The following is a 16974-nucleotide window of genomic DNA, read 5'->3' as shown; positions in this document are numbered from 1 at the left end:
ATATATACCAATTAAATGTGGCCATGTTTTGATGGTATGGACATGGCTGATTTTGGCCCAGTATCAGCTGAGGTTAGCAGCCCTCAAGCTTGCATTGTTTAGAGAGGACCCCTCAAAAAAATTCAGTTTTGCCAATTGTGCTGTGTCACTCATCACGAGTCTGGCATGAGTCCTGATTATGCCCGACTTAGGCCTAGCTGTTTTAACTATCTGGGTCCTAACCTGCAAATGGTCTGCTGATGAAAGGACAAGACCACAACTTAAAATTGTCTTGTGATTTTTTTTTTTACTCTATCAGCAGGAAATTAGAAGACATGTAGTGGAGCAGCAGGGCATAGCCCATCATTCTGTAGGAAATTAAAAAAGAAAAAAGCACAAGCCCTCAAAAGTCTGTAAAACTAATTTGCACAAAACAAGCACTGTCTGCAGGCATGTCAGTGCAAAAAAAATGGAGGGTCTTGTAGCGGCCACATATAGCTCTTGTAGTCTGGAATGAATGGTGACCTGAGGTTACTTTCTCACATTGATAGTCTGAGCAGCGATACTTAGCTTCCCAAGATGCTATGGGGCTTTCTAAAGTTTAAAAAAGAAAATCATGCACACACAAACACACTCACAAACATACAGGACTACCTATTATGTTTAAGATGTAGTGGACCTGAAAGGCACAGAAAAGGTAAGAGTTGGAGGCATCACCTCCATACCCTCAACAACTCCTTTGCAAATGCGTGATGAATTAAAATGAGTAAAGCCAGAGGTGGCCTTGACCTTTAGAGAATGTATGGACACACTACTGAGGCATTTATCATTTTCTAATTAAGTTATGTGGCAAAGGCATATCTTGTGTGCCCAAAGTCTGTGGTGAAATGGGTCTCTATCAGTATGAAATTATTACAAAGCCATGTTTAATTAATGAAAATATGACCCAAGTGTCAGAGCTAATATATCAAAAAGAACATGCTATAGTCTCAGACTATTCCGCGGCAAAGGATGAGGGGGCATTAGCTAGAAAATAATAAAAGGGGGAAAGAGCTTTATTTTTGTCTGCTATCTCTGGATTTCACTGATTTAATTTTAAGTGAGTGCATCAGATTTTACTATTTAAACTACTAAAATACTAGCACTTGGGATTTTCTGTTATAAAAAAAAAAAATAGTTTGTTCATAACGGTGTTAAAAAGAAACAACTCAATTCTACCCAACTGTAAAAAATAAATGTCATTGACCATAATAAAGAATATATTTCTTAAAACAAATCAGTTATTTTCATTTTGTGTTTCTTTTAGCTTTGAGCACGTCTTTTCATTCTCTGCAAGACTGTGAGCCCACTGACAACGGTGATGAATGCAGTGGCTGGATGTATCAGAATTAATGATGACATTTATTTGTATGCTGTTGTTGAAGGCGTTGAGTCTGGTCAGCCATCTTTTCATTTTAAATCCCCAACAGCAGTTCCTGCATGTAAATAACACCCACACCGTGTACTGTATGCCCACTCCTGTCAGAGACTCACATCACCATTCTCTCTTCAGGTCTAAGCAATAAATATGTTCTTTGAGTGGATTCAGACCCATAGTGCTGTTTAACAAACATGAAATGAATCTCCATGACTTAGCCACCAAGATTAAAATACCTTCTCAGCCAATGTAATCAGTTTGAAGCAGATTCAACATGCAGACTGCCTTTTTATGCGACGCTGATGAGCACAGACACCCACACAAAAATCACTGAACATCCAGTTTCTTCAGACAATTCTAGTCAACATAGTCAGCTTTCAATTATTAGGTTGTTTTGATTCAACTATGGGTGTTATTTTTGTGTGCAACTGTGCTCATCAGCAGGGAAGATTCCAGCTATTTTATTTATTTTTTTGTTTCCCTTAGAAACACCTGAAAATGTCTGAGCTTTTTCAGTGAATGTTCAGACGGCCACAATGTTACATTTGTAGGCCTTATTGGCAGCACATACCATAAAAACACCTGCACCTATTGTTTTCTAAGCCCACACAACAGAGGCGCCAAGATGGGCATTAATACAGGATACGTCTCTGTTCTATTTCCAAGCGTCACAGGGCAAATTTATCATATGCGCTTCCCAGATTGGCGAAAACCAGCCTCTGTTGTACACTGAGTACTTGTTTGTATGGCATGTCAGGTGTGTGCTATGGCCTGCACACTGTTATGCAACACAGATGGTAGAGATCCAAAGTCTCGTAGCCATTGTCAAGGGTACAAATTCATTTCCCTGTGCTACAGGCAGGCAGGTTGTATTACACAGTAAATTGCACAGACTGGATAGCTTTTTTTGTTTACGCACTGCTGCTTGCTGTTCACGTTCACAAAATTCTAGTTCTGTTGAATATGCTAAAAGGTAGCATTTACTTATAATCACGGCTGTCCCCAAGTGTGTCACAGAGTTGTTAGTTTGTACGCCTTGTAGTCTTAAAAACATCACATATCTAACCAGGATCCGTCTATACACTGTGATTGATAAAACATATAGTAGCACAGAAAGTGGCTAAATTTAAGACCTCAGATGTCATACTTCTGATGATCACACCAAACTCATAATTAACCGCAATCAGATGAGTATGGGACTGGAGGGGGGGGTGGTTCAGCACTGCTGAGAACAGTCTGGTGATTCTGTTAATACAGAGGTCAGAGTCTATGACCTCTTCTCCACGCAGAAAGCACCGACACACAACACAAGTGGCAGTTAATGGAGAGTAGCAAGTGCACTAGAATCACCTAATTTTCCCTGCAGCAGTCCGTAATCACTGTAACATCATCTCAAGCACGCAGAGAATTATTTAGGCATTGTAAATAAGTTTCACAGGAAAAGGAGGAACAAAGGAAAACATGGAAAATACAAATACCTCATCTAAAAATGTGCGGGTGAATATGCACTTAATGTTATTCAACAATGAGCCTGTCAAAGTGCAGGCAGTTTCTATCGCTTGTTTTTTAGTTGGAGTCCTGTTTTGCATAAGTGTACCTCGCATATCTGTCCTCATATTGTGGCAGCACAAACCACTAGTACACACTAGAGTAACACGCAAGAATGGCAACACACAGCATATTTGGTACAAAATACTGGGGTCACAGATCAATATTATTATGATATTCTCAAAGTAATTGAAAGCTTTTTAACGTATTTCTATTGCTGTTTCAAACAAGTTTGAGAGAAAAACAGAAATTGTCAAAAATACCAATTTTTAAAGGGCAAAGTGACTAATGGGGACAACATTGTTTTTAAATTGGTCCAGTATTCAGTGAGAGCCAGCCACAAAATCAGCTGCAACATAAGCCTTGGGCAATTGCACAATGTTCAATGTACAGCCACTAAAAGTGCTTGTTTTTGCTACTGATAGGGTCAGATTACTATATGTGTCTGACCACATTATATCAAAAAAGCAACCAGACTCCATTGACAAAAACTATATTTTTACCTTGTAATATCGTAACACTTTCAAACTCAACAGAAACAAAACAAAACTCAGCAAAAACCTTGGTTTGGTTCGTCTTTCCACTGTTCCAGCAACTTTGGTTTGACTTAAATAAACTCCTAATTCACAGAGTTAGATGTGATAATATCTATAGAGGAGCAAGAGGGAGGCCAGGCATCAGATTGGCAGCAAGGAGAAACAGCGAGTTGAGCCAGAATATTTTCACATCTAACTTAGTCGTCAGAATCTTATTGTAAATATGGAGCACTGGCAATTATTTTTTAGTGCAATCATTTTGAGCTGACATTCAGCAATCAAATGGGAGACATCCATCGTTACACTTTAATTATAAGTGCCATGACTTTATAGAGTTTGCTGTCTTGCGTGTGTGTGCGTATGCATGTGGTTGAAAAATATAAGTTGCTTTGGACACCATAACCTCATAAATATGTTATGGCAAACAGGTTAGCAAAACAGCTGCCTATAGATACATCCAGAACATATGGAGCTACACAGTCTTTCAGAACCCCTGATAAAGTCCAACATTCAGTCTCATTTTAGCTCTTTTTTGATGTCCATCAACTCTTTTTTGATGTCCATCAAAATACCTGGCTCTTTAGCAACTGCATGCTCCAGTTTTTCACAAGCTAGTCACTAAATGTGTTTTTCTGCCATTTGGTACTGGGCCGGTGGATTACAGTGGGTTTATCAGAGCTTGTTTTCTGAAAACAGCTGTCTGCCACTGCTGGAAATGAGGTTTATAAAAGAGGTGAGAGTGAACCGTACAGTACATATGCAGTAAAAATAAAACCATGAGCTACAGATTCTCTGTTGCTTTATTACTGTGAGCGTCACATTTCACTTTGTAAAAAAAGTCTCAAATAAAAAATGCTGCTGTTTTCCAACAGTTTTAATTTAACAGTGTGGTAAATAGGCAACCATAAACTTGAATGCCTGTTCCAAGTCAAATTGAATTTCCTTTCCTCTCTCTTATGTTCCACACACACACACACACACACACGTATATATTTTTCAGAGGTTATTCTTATTTCATGAAATTCCAGGAGACCAAACGTGAAGATCAAGCCTTACCTATGAGGGTGTGCCCAGCCAACTGTGAATTTTGTATCCTGTGTGTGTTTTTGTGTCTCATTGTTTATGCATACATGTGCATGCTACAGTAGCAGTGTGCATCTGTGTGAGGAGAATATGAGCCTGAGAAGAGAAAGGAACATTCCTCCTTCTCACTGCTCTGCTCAGCTGAGATGTGGATTACTGTCCTCACTGCTGCATCTCAGCACTCAGCCTGGCTCTCGGCTTTCAAAAAGGAGAGCTAACGTCGTGCCAATTAGGCTGGTAATCTAGCTGACATTTGTGTTCACTGCTCTGGGGCGCAGACAGCATCAAGAGTTCAATTTAGTGGGTTTGAGGTGGGGAAGGGTGGGAGGGGGTGGCAAAGAATAGGAAAAGAAATGCCAGCAATGATGAAGCCAGCATTAATAATAGTTTCACTGTTGGGGCAGAGAAAAGTATCAGGCCAATAATGCTCTCTCGTCTCTGTGTGATTGTGCGTTGATGACTGAAGAAAAGAACAACACAATCGAGGACTGATTTCTTGTTTTCCCCTCTTGTCTTCTGTTCGATCACTGCACTGTGAATTGTACTTTCTGAAAGTGTTCTTTGTAATGAGACAGAGACAAAGGAAGAGGACTAAAACCCTCGAGGAATATTCTGATATTTTGAATTAAGCATATTTTACAGCAGATTAGATGTGAAGATCAATATCACTTCTGTAATTTCATTTCTGTTCTGCAGAGAGATTGGTCAAGAATATGTTAGGCTTCCACAATAGCACCTATTTTATTCGTATGGAAGTTTCCCCTAAAAAGGTTCCACAGTGTCCGCTTTAGCATTACAGTAACTAATTACAACGTTATCTTGCATGGATACATCATTGTCTGTGCATTTGGTATTATAGCAAAAAATGCTTACAGGTAAATTATTAAAAATAATAGTATTTTTCTAGTCTTTTGCACCCCACATATTTAAAATCGTATTCACACAACACAGACAATAAAAATCCCCAAACTATAACATAACTGTAGGCTTAAAATGTGTAAAACATGTTTTCTTGTAACAGAAATGTATGTGTACATTTAGTCTTACTCCAAAATGCATTGTGTGTATCCTTTAACAGATGTGTTAAATGCATTTCCTTCCTCGTAAAACTTCTGCATACCAAATATTTTAAATCCACAACTGTGCTTACCACAAAAGTGCTGTAATCGATATTATTTGGTTAAAATAAGTGTTAAATTGCTCTACATTACATACAGCCATCACTGATATACAGTGTTCAGTCCCTCCTTTCTGCAGTAAAGAGAGTACATTTTCTGGTATCCCATCCCCACTTTATCCGATTAGGAGAGAGAACTCTACAAAGAGAGGTCCTCTCTGCACATTCAAGGGCCGGCAGCAGAATTTCAGCGTGGTGTCATGGGGAGAAGGGAGGGGACTGCTAACCGCAAGAATGGACAGGAGGTTAGCCAAAATGACGATTTCACTAACAGCACCTTTCACTAGTTTGCTGGCACATTGCAGCATATGCTGGAGCACTCGTGCATGTGCATCCTCAGACAAAAAACAGGGACCCATCCAGAGAAAAACGGCTCCATAGTGCTTCTATGAGGCCAAAAATGCCACAGGGAACCTTTAACTGTGATCATCAGTACAGGTTTTCAGCGAGCCAGAACACGAGTGGCCAGCCTCTTTCTGTCACATGACCATCACCTTACAGGCCGTAGTGACCCCTTGAGAGTCTGCTAGACAACAGATTACTTGTTCAGAGAAACAATCGCTTAAACGTTAACATCGCAGAAAGGGACATTTCCAAATCAACATAATGTTTTGTTAATTGATTACTGGACAAATGAAGGCTTTGAAATAAATGAATGTGCCTTAATGGATTCAATAAACATGACAACTGCAGATACAGCAGATGGACCAGTTTTTAAAATCAAACTTTTCTCAATGAGGCAAACTCATTTAAGCGTGGCATTCAAAATAAAAAAACTGAAATTCAGCTCATTGAAAAAAAGCCCCTGTTGGGCACAAATATGAATAGGCTTGATGGATAGAGGTAAAAGCTTCATCAATATCATCAGTGTTCTAATTACTTTTAAAAAGTAGCTTGTCTTCAGTTCAAAGACCAATGCGTAGGATTCAGTGGCATCTAACAGTGAAGTTGCTGACTACAACCATTGCAAGTGTGTAGGAGAAACTATGATCAACAAAAAAAAAAAAACACAAAATATACAAAGGGCCCAATCTTCAGCCAGTGTTTGGTTTGTCCCTTCTGGGCTACTGTAGAAACATAGCGGTTCAACATGGCTGCCTCCTGTAGATAAAAACGAAAACACACATTTTCCAGGTGATTATACACTGAAAACATACCAACCAGTGAACATTATATAACATTTCTGCCAACAGATCCTCCTAAATGTTACACACTGGACCTTTAAAAGACGTTTTTTGAATAAGTTTCCATCCTTTATTAATAATGAGGGAAAATATCCTGAAAAATATGCAACACAATCTATTTTAAGTCTCCTGGAACACTGATAATTACATGAGTTTTGGTTTTAATTGTGCTAACCAAGTATGTAATTGTAGGTAAACACACCCAAACTCACACCCTAGAAAGTATTAGCAAAGTTTAAATTGGTGTTTGTTGGTTTTTTTTAATCAAAAATCACCAACTGGAAATCAAACATTTTCTATATTTGTAAGTTCTTCTGTCTGTTTTTTTTTTTTGTCTGTCTGTCCACTTACACCAAGTACTGTATATCATGATATTTATAAAATGTGTGGTAGGTTTTGTTATAATAATTACATATGGATGAATTTCTAAGAGGCCAATATATCTGAGTACGGATGAAAAACCTCACTTTTGTCACAGAAGGGGGCAAACATCATTTTCAGATGAACAATTGATCCACACAACAATAGAAAATGTTTCTCAGTCAGGTCCAAAAGATAAAAGAAGGAACAAAAAGAGCTGAACAGAAGTAAAAATTTATGAATATTCCAGTGCAAGGAAGCAAAAAGTCATCAACAAGCATCAGAAACAAGTGACACAAGCGAAAAAGGAAATGAAGATTTCCGCTGAAGCAAAGCCATGACAGGCAGTTTGAAACATGACAATGGCCCACATGTGCGATGGCACTGATCAACCTCGAGCAAAGAAAAAGACACCAAATGGATTCACATGCCTCCATCCAAGCCTGATGATGTACAGTATCAGCAGATCTCATGAATAAAATAATGAAGTCCTAGAATGGGATTCAGAGGCTCATCCACATGGATATCAGAATAAAGAGTGCCGTTCTGTTCACAGCAAGTCCAAATAAACATAATATCAACCAGAAGAGGACGATAACGATAATTATTTCATCTGAAAGAATAATCTAGAGACTGGAGAAAGACTGGGAATTTGTGGGATGACGGAGCTGCTCACATTCATGAGTAAATTAGTTTCAGAAGGAAATATGCGCTCCCTTCCTAAGATGGCAGAACCACCCCCCACCCCCCACGGTATTTTTGTAAAAATTTAATTCTGTACACAATATGACAGTGATGACATTGCTTTCCATCTTACAGCATTGCAGCTTGTATAATTAGAATAATATACAAGTGTATCGGATGCTTTCTCTTGCCTGAAGATGTGCATCAGTCCCATATGGAGGAGTTGGAGCGTCTCTGTTCTGAGAAGCTCCTCCAGGCCTCCTCCTGCTACCATCAAGCTGAGACTGCTGGTGGTGGGCTGAAGCACAGCTGAACACGGCGCTGGTAGGTTACAGCAACAGCCCACTGCATAACAACTGGCACAGGAATTGAACACAGAAGGAGCTATTGTAGTGCAGGCCAAGAAATCGGAGTCTATCTACTGTGTGAACCGTATCATTAAAAATGCTGAATTGGAATGTCTCATATAGCATGCACAGTAAGCAGAAAACATGCCTAAAAGCAATGCAGAGTTCATTATTTTTCCCATGTGCTGTGAAGATTACACAACCACAAACCCAAAGCAAGTTGTGTGAAATTTGTCAAAAACTGATAGGGCTTTAATTAAACAATCTTTCCACCCAGCTCTCTCTGCTCGGATGCATCTAACAGCTTCAATCTCTAATGTTCCCCATTGTTGCTGCAACCCTGTCTCCTACAAATAATTTTTATATACAAGACATTTTCAAAAGCAGATAAATTTTCGCAGGAAGCATAATGCAGCTCAGATTATGTTTTTTATGCCATAATGAGGACATGTTTTAATGAACATGTCTGACAAGTCTCAAAAGCTTTGATAATGAATGTGTGAATGGTCACCGACAACGCATTTCTTCCTAAATATCGGATCTTGCAGTACAAAATCTGCTGGTAACAACTGCCGCATTATTAAACTTTTTTATGCTTAATGTTAAAGCACTCACAGCACCTGCTTAAGATTAGGAAAAGTTTGTGGTATTGGTTTAATGCTGAAAAACTCCAAAGTGACTTGAAGCCCCCAAACCACAATTTTTTTCTGACCTCAGTCCTACCCTTCACCACTGACACTTACATTCATATTGGGTCTGCTTGTATATGTGACAGTAAAATTGATTCTATTCTAAATTTCACCTATGGACCATGTATCTACATATATGTCAAATCACCTGGGGGGTGGCTGTAGATACACACTCCTATTTTGTCCACATTATTGGTACAATAGACACAACAGGCACTGCGTAAATCAATATTTTCTGAGGGTGTTTCCGAGATACACCAGGTCAGGGTTGCAGGTCCAATGACTCTGTGCCCTGGTTAGTTTATTCAATCATGTGAAAGGGGAATCATTACTGTAGGTTTGTTTACTACACTGTCCCTTGGACTGTGGATCGATTGTACGATGAGTATATCACACTGTCACATTGGTGAAGGTGTAAGCTCTGCAAACGTTAATATTTAAGAATGCTTATGACCATTTATATTATATTTTCTTCACTCCAGATTTCTAGCAGATACTCTGAAGACGGCATTCCTCTCTCAGCTGCCATGGCTCCCATCAAAGATAATAACTATTTGTTCACAGAGGAAGTGGTTTTTAAATGTGGAGTATACTCTGTGAGACTGCATCAGAGCTCACTCAAAGCAACACCCAGACCACCAGTTTGTGGTCAACCTCAGACTGGTTTCCTGGACCACACTCAAGTTCAATATTTAAATTTGGCAACTACTCTCAGCCAAAGTGTAAAAACACCCAGAACAATGACTTGGAATTTATTAAAACAATGGGTAGGAGATACAGTCATCCCTACAAAAAAGATCATCCTTTATAGGTTTTTTCCTTTTAGGTTCAGAATATGTGCATCATATTATCTGATTTAATTTAATACTATAATATTAATAGTCATAAATTCAGCTATAAAAGAATAATTATTGTTTAAACTACAACTCAGGGTATATCAATAATCTGCCTGCACTTTTGTACTTTGTCAGCACTCAGTGTACATGTTTCATGTTTTGACATTTTAAGTTTTCCTTCGACAGGCTTCATAGGACAGGAGGGACAATCTACTGCTGCAGTGACACTGCAGCCACAGATGCCCATTCATCTGGCCTTTTGTTTGTCCTAGTGAAAGTCCCCGTCATTGGATCACAGCCTGAGTCATTTGTTACTGTAGCATTTGCTGTGTGAAACCACGAAGCGTGACAGCCCATCTGGACCGGGCACAAATCAAAGAGCCCATAATACAGCAGACAGATGTTGTCCTCTGTCTGCCCACATGCCTTCCTATGCTGATGCAGACAAATATTTGATTCCATTCACACATTCAGTCTGTGATGGCAAGAAATAATGTTCCAAGACAAGGTAACAAATTACAATGTAATTAGCACATTTCACACAGTACACTCGGAGCCTATAAAGTTGATTTCTACAATTTCCTTCCAGGGATACAACAATCAAATTAAATTTGAACAAAACTGTATAGAGGGCTTTTAGGTGAAACCAAACTGCCTGGCAGTCGTATTGGAGGTCCTCTATTCATGGTAAACTGCATGTGAGCAGCTAATTCTAGTTCTGTAACAGTAAAACTTGGGTATCTTAACATAAAAGGTCTAGTGTGAAACATTTAGGAGGATCTATTGGCAGAAATTGAATATAATATCCACAGGTATGATTTCATTAGTGTGTTATCACGGGAGCATTTTTTGATTTGGAATTAATCATTTTACAAGCTGTTGGATTTGTGTTTTGACAAGTGTTGGCACAGAGCTGAGGTGTAAAAGCAGTTTTCTTGTGTCACAACTTCTGTCTAATTCCAGGCGCTGTTATATACCCTGAAGTTACAGAGAGGAATGTACCGGCCACCTTTCAGTTTCCAGAAAGTGTCAGGACTGTTTAAGTATGGCTGAATTAAAAGAGAGCAGGCAAACATGGGGCTGACATTTTAAACCATCTGCTATCACAGCTTTCCACTTTACATTCACAATAGTGTTTAAACCAGAGCAACCTGTCTGTTAAAAGGTATTTCTCAGCAGAACATGATGGCTTGGGCTTTTCACTGGGACAGAGTGGGTTTAGTTTTCTTTATACCATGTTTTCTAGAACAGAATCTGCATGTAGTCCTCCCCCTTGGCTGGTGATTGGACAAAATGTATGTCAAAACATGCTGGATCAACTTTAAGAAACAAAACTTACTGGATTTTGAAGTTCAGCTCAACAATTTCCTAGGTTACCTGTTGCCCTGTTTCGTTGTGCTAAGTTAAGTTAGCCGGATGCTCGCGGTAGCTTTATATTTACCACACAGATATAGGAGTTATGTCAAACGTCTCATCTAACCCTCAGCAAGAAAGCAAGTAAGTGCTTTCCCCCAAAACGCAAACTTCTCCTTTAACCTCTACTGTATCCGTACACAGCAAAGTCATGCAATTTGCAGCCCACCTGCAAAACCTCTTTTAAGTCCTAGTCTGATATGATTTTAGCACAAAAAAAAATGTCTGCAGGCTGTAGACTACTATAGTCAGCTTTCCTTTAGCTCATAGACACCGTAAACTTGCAGGCCATATAGGTACTTGAGGACCTCTCCTTCAGACTGAACTGATTCATGTATTTATTTCATTTATGTCCACTTAAGGTAAACATGTGTTAAATATTTTAATCAGAAAGTTCAGAAGACTCCTAACACTGAAAAAAATACTAAAATTACAGAGATGTTTTAATAATCACATTCCCTGACCTCTCTCTGTGAAGCTTGTACTGTCTGAATAGGGCATGAGTACAAGGCAAAATGATAAATACCATGTGACCTCGGGTTCAAACGTCTGCTGCGTGCTAACCACACACATCTCCACACACAAAAAAACACCAGGCTGAGCCACAGCTGTAATTCCACTTGATGCACCTCTGTGATCTGATGAATAGCCTCACTCACCTACTTCTTTCACGAGGGCAAGGTCATTGATTTCTACTTGCTCTGTTGTTGCTGCTGCTCAGTAGTGGACCATAATACACGGGTGCTAATTCTAAAGAAAGGCACACACACACACTTCAGTAAAAGCCCCAGGCCTAAGGGAATTGGATATTGGATGTTATCTCCCTCAGTCATGGACCACATGGTGACAAATGAAGGTTTTACTCTGATGTAACCATAAAGCCAATTACTACATAGCTTCCATCAAGACATGTGTACATATTGACTCATACAGTTTATTATTCATGTGTATCTGTAAGCATTTCCCCAATAATGAACAGGAGTAAAACAGTTTTAGTTGTAGTATCTCTCACTAAATTATTTCTTAATCCACTGGAGCGTCACTTTCACAAGGTTTTTCATGCTAGAACATTGAGTTGCAGGGAAACTGATGAAGAAGTCTAATAACAGAAAGAAGAGAAGCTGATAGAAACAGAAAACAACTTTGTTTTCAAGTGATTTTCTACCACGAGGTTAATGGTGTATAGCACAAAGTGAAATAATGACCTCGTCTTGGTTAATTAGTTTCCTACACACCTTCCTAACACTTATTCACCTCATCTGTCAATGAACCCTCTCATCGACTGCTGTAGAGACACTCAGTACATCCACACACACACACACAGTCTGCTCAATACATCTGTTCACCTTTCTCACCTGCAGGTCAAATCTTTGTGTCTTGTTTAAGGTGTAATCACAAAGGCCTTTCTCACGTTTCTCTTATTTAAATATCACATAATATAAAAGAGTACATTAGCTTTAGCATAAAAAACAACTTCCCTCTGCACTCCACTCACAGATATGTCTGACCCCTCACCGGCTTCCCACCAGCAAACAAAGCCAATTGCTCTCCTTGGAAAGCACGACCAGGCCACCACCTGGAATCGGACCACTGCCTTAAAGATTTTCAGTAGATGGTTAAGCTTTGAAACTACAACTTTCAATGAGGCAAACTAGTTTAAGTTGAATAAACACTGGGAAAAAAAGTGTTAGAGACAAATTTGAATCTGATGGACGACTGGAACAGACCGCTCCAACTTGGTCCCATCAGTGGTGACACCCAATCGGTTCAACAGCCCTAAAGTGTGCCCCTGCCTTAAGAATTGATTTTTTAAAATCACAACAGACATTGCTAATCTAAGTAGGAAATGACTCGATTTACTTTCAATCAATGCTTTCCATTGAAAACAAACGACAGAATAATAAAATATCTAATATTTAAACAGTGGCTTTGAGTGAAAGCTTCTCAGCACTGAAACGGAGATAAAGGGGATTTATTTATTTATTATTAATTTATTTATTACTTATTTTAACTGGCCCATTCAGTTTTCTGGAGGCCCACCCACAATCAAAATCCTGGTGCCGCTAGTGCTGTGGACTACTTTGCTTGCTTACAGACCTGTCCAGATTCCAGATGGTGGCACCATAATAATAACTAAATGCTGCTCTTGGATGCAGTATGTCCTTTTGAGAAACGGTGGTTTGTGTTTATGTTTCTCAGTGCTTTTATTTTTTCTGTTATCGTGTTTATTTCTCAGTATATTTCTTCAGGCTCTACGAGAAAAAGGTCTACTGATAACCAATATAGTATATTAGAAATTCAAACTATTTAATATTAAAAAGAGTGTAAATTATTTGTTTGCTTCAATTCTTTCTGCAGGCTAAAATTAGTCAAGGCACTGTCATCATCGCTGAGTCACTTCCTAACAACAAATCAGACTATTGTATATTAATTAACTGTTGTTTACTTTCAAATATAAGCACTCACTAGCACATTGCCAAGGCCTTTCAAGTACTAACAAAATTGCCGGTTCCAGAGAGGGAATGCTCTTGTTTTGCCAAAGCAATTTATTTTGAAAGACTCATTACAGGATAACATTGTTATTTTCCCAGGCTTACTTTTACCAAACACTCCTGGCTCGGCTGTACAGCTATAAATCATCATTCCCTTGGAACAAGCACATAAATTTAGATGATACAACCTGTAGTTCTAACCAGCAAAAAGTACCCAGTGTTTGTGTTGTGTTTCTTAACATTTTTATTTTACATGCAGATGGAAATGTGTCAACACAAGATTTACTGATCTGTTTAAAATATGAAAAATTGTAAAAACAAAATACTTCATAAGCGGTGCTCATTGTTGCTGCCAGTCCTTGTGTCAAGCACTCAGACTGTTATTATTGTAATTACTACAGCAAAGGAGAAAGCCTTAGGTGGCACTTTGTGTAGCTTGTACTGTTTTACTGACAATATTGCTTTATGATTAACACAGCCAAGATTAAATGTCCCCTGCCATCAGCAGCCACAGGACAAGTTAAAACTTTTCCTCTCAAACAAAATGAGACTGTAAATATCGATTTTAATATTTTACTTTAGTCAGTTAGTAAATGTAATGATGTTCAAGTTCCTGACCTGTAACTCGTGGACCATTTTGTTTTTTTCCCTTATATATATATGATATTGTGCTACAATTCAATCACTATGCATATTCTGGTCTGGTTTCAGATGTCTGAATCGCTGGCTTCATTTGATTTTTCAGGTCTGGTGTTGCGCTCACTGACGGCTCCCCCGCAGGGTGCAAACTGTAACTCACTTTTTTCTACTGTGGTGGGTGGGGGGGTGAACTGACTGTGAAGCACGGTATGCAGACTACAAAACAGAAATAAATGATTAATGGCAATTCGACGCCCAGACTGAGTGGAACTGGAAATGTGTTTTATGTATACTTTCTGATCTAAAGTTAATAATATAATGCTGCCGTGCTTCAAAGGTGATGGCAAGAATAACCGTATCTTTATTAAAGTGAATTAGTGATGATTCACCCTCAAGCATAAATCATACATCAGCCAGAGATGTGATGACAGAAAAATGCCACAAAAATACGCTATAATCGTTAACTGCTCCTAGACACCATCACCACAGCCTCTGCGCCAACTGACAATGACGCCAGCTTGATGTTTACATCAGTCACTACCAGTGTAAGTCAATGAAAATAGTAATTAGTTACAGTTACTAGTCGCTTCTCTCAAAAGAAATTAAAAAAGTAATTCCCATTCTGTTAACATTAACATGTTTTCACAGTTGAGTGCAGTATTTCAGCCATGCTGCTGCGAGGTTATGGAAGTGTTACTGATACTTCAGAGACTGAGAGACAGGAAAAGCTATGCAGTGACACTGAATCATTAAACATTTTAACGCCAAGAGATTAAAAAAAACAACATTGCAAATATTCACCATCTGCCCACTAGACTCAAGACTGTCATGATGCTTGTCAAAGGCCTCTCAGGGAAAGATATGCATTACTTCAGAAGTAATCATTATAAACTTTATAAAACCTAAATGCTTTAAATCTGAATACATTTTTCACTGTCACTGCCAATGATTGGAGCTCTGCCAGTCAATTTCAGGTTGGAAGGATGCCTCAGATCATATTATTTGGTTTTGCTTGGTGGAGTAATCTTTTAATTTCCAATTGGATTAAAGACACCTTCAATTTTCTAGATATTGCTGGAAAATACTAATACATTAGTTACCAAGAGACTGTGTGAGGTCTGGTCTGACATTTATATAGCTGCCTCACACAGGAGACTGTCTTTATCTCCGCTCACAGTTCAGAAAACAGCGCGAAGACAGCAGTGACCTCTACAACAGGTCCGAACATGGCATGCCAAGATGGGCACATCTGCACACTCTGTTCTTATTACTAAAGGAGACTCTATTTGAGATTTAATATCCTCTTGTCAGCAGAGCAGGTGCAGTCTGTTGAAGGGCTGTATTACACACAGAGGCAGACCTCAGATGTCTTGTCTTGCTCTATAGTTGGATCAGTAGCAAACATATTTTTAGATTTCTATGGTGCTCTGCTTTCTTTAGGTCTCTTTAAGCAGCTAACAGGTGGAACCAAATATGGATGACGGAAGTCAGCCCTATTATTATTTTGAAATGTTGAACTGGTTGCCTGCATTAGACGTCACACCAGTTTCAATCCAAAAGAACACAATGTAATGCAGCTTTAATACTCGTTTCAGTCTGTCTGCACAATTCTCCACTTCCACGACTGTCACATTGAGTGGTCCTGTCAATAATGAGCACAGGAATGTATTACCATCTCATCAGCCTCTGAAGATATACACCTTTCAGTAGAAACAGGAAGGTTAATCCTGCAGTAGTTGGGTCCCAATGTCAAGTGCACTTCAGAAGTGACAAAGAGCTGTCAGGTACTACAAACCCGTACCAAGAACAATTTAAGTAATTTGAAAGATTAAGAACTTATATAAATATCAAACTGAATCACAAACAATACACCACAGTGAATGCAAATGCAGTTAGTTATAGTAGTTCAACCATATGACAAATATATTCCACACCATTAGAGTAAGAGCATAGCATTTCCCAGATGTAAATATGCGATAGTTGAAATGATTCGTTATGGTCTTTAATAGAACCCACATTATGTTATTCCATAATGTGTTGAAATTGCTTATTTATCTATTTTTTCCTCTTTTTAGTTTTTATTCTTTTAATGAGCAGGAATGTAATTAAATAATGGCATATTCTTTAAGTTGCATTGTTTTTGGTCAATGGTTGCTTTTAGGCTCACAAACTGTTGAGTTTACTACAAAATGATTTATAATGCAGACAGTAGGAAGCAGGGAGAGGGTCACCACCAACACCTGACAACATCATCACCTTTAGATGTTAGATGTTGCTTTGAGGAAGAAAGAAAACCTCATTAAAAATAAATAAATAAAAAAATCGATGTTAAATGTGTAATAAAGCAAATCACTATAAATCCAGATAAACAACACATGAATTCATTATGTGTGATGCTGTTCATGTTATTTGTCTAAACAGGGGCGGTAAAGCTTTAAGAACTAATACTTTGTTGTTTGTTTAAAATTTCTGGGTTAAGCATGCTTCAACAAAAACCATTTCCCACGAGCCCATAACCATGGCAGATTAAACAGCACCAGTTTGTCAGAATGAGGCCAGTCGAGTGGCTGTGATAGATAGATAGATAGAT

The sequence above is a fragment of the Morone saxatilis genome, unplaced genomic scaffold (assembly GCF_004916995.1).
Source record: "Morone saxatilis isolate NCDOM2014 unplaced genomic scaffold, NCSU_SB_2.0 Contig11, whole genome shotgun sequence".
Classification (NCBI taxonomy): Eukaryota; Metazoa; Chordata; class Actinopteri; family Moronidae; genus Morone; species Morone saxatilis.
Note: the sequence above shows the minus strand (reverse complement) of the source record.